A 1270-nucleotide genomic window follows, 5' to 3' on the forward strand; every position below is an offset into this window, starting at 1 on the left:
CAAAACCAGATTTCTTTACTGCCTGGTCTCTCCCAGGAAACCCAACTTCTAGGAGAAATCTTTTTCAAAAATTCAAACTCATTGCTGTCAAGTTGGAAACAATCCACAGCTGATCCTCCAGAAGATTTTCTTTCTGGCAGTAATTCGCAAGCGCGGAAATTGCCCATCTTTCTGACGCAGAGTAGCTGGTGGATTTGAACTCCCAGAGAAGCGCCACCTTTGGATTAACAGCCCAACTCTTTATGGACTATGTCACCAGGCCTCACCTAAATTCTGTTCAATAAGCAGGAAATTGGCCCACCCAATGCAAAGTGCTTCAGCAAAGAGACTAGTGTAAGTTTCTGGAAAAACACAAGGTTGGCGGGCTGGAGCAGGTGGGTTCCTTCATTCATCTGTTTAACAATGATTTTATTTGGTACCTAAGTTTATTGGTCTATGTTCTTATTTTTTATGTGCCAATGAAACGCGACATTTATTAGTTTCGTAATGCTGTGAAATGCACTTGACTCTGGTGTGGTTGTGATGACAGACCAAGGATTAAGGCAGAGAAAAGATAATTGGATATAATTACTATAGGACAAACATAGAGAAGAAGGACAATAAAGGAGGTAGGGTTGTAGCTGACGAGGTGGCCGAGTGGTTAAGGCGATGGACTGCTAATCCATTGTGCTCTGCACGCATGGGTTCGAATCCCATCCTCGTCGATCTGGCAAAGATTTTCTTAAATTAACACTTATGTCTGTTACAATCATTCCACCCTGGTTTGCAGCAATGGTCTCATTGTGAGCATGGCTGGGGCAAGCACTAGCAAACATTAAGTAGAGTAAATATCTGAAATATTCAATCAACTTGGTGGCAATATTTCTTCAGTAGCACTTGAAGGTCAAATTATGCTCCCATTCAGTCTGTATCTTGTTCTTTACCCACAGCCAATTTATCCTGGAGAAATTCCCATAGAACAAAATGATAGTTTCTTTCTCAGATTTGCACAGTTACAATGGATGTTACTCTATATTATTAAACTCAATTCTCAATTGATGTTTGAGAGCTCAAGTGTGTCAGAAAAGTTTACGATGGCACAGGATAGGTCAGGATTCACAGGGTTGCTGTGAGTCAGACCTAGTCTCAGAGGATCCTAAAACAACAACAATAATGTTTAGGCTTCACGTAATGTTTTTCTATTATAAGCTATGCTAAAATGGAAAAGCTTTTGTATTTATTATTATAAATACATATTATCTATGATATTGTTATGTGCTGGGTTTTTTAA

At 39.4% G+C, this 1270-nt stretch overlaps 1 non-coding gene across 1 annotated transcript; it reads left to right on the forward strand.

Annotated features, from left to right (window-relative positions):
- The first annotated feature begins 622 nt into the window (after window positions 1-622).
- On the forward strand, window positions 623-704 carry TRNAS-GCU. Its single transcript has one exon. It is a non-coding gene; the product is annotated as a tRNA-Ser (tRNA).
- The last annotated feature ends 566 nt before the right edge of the window (window positions 705-1270 follow it).

The sequence above is a fragment of the Elephantulus edwardii genome, unplaced genomic scaffold (genome assembly GCF_000299155.1).
Source record: "Elephantulus edwardii isolate Elephantulus edwardi_28Jun2011 unplaced genomic scaffold, EleEdw1.0 scaffold00433, whole genome shotgun sequence".
In the NCBI taxonomy this organism is placed as follows: Eukaryota; Metazoa; Chordata; class Mammalia; order Macroscelidea; family Macroscelididae; genus Elephantulus; species Elephantulus edwardii.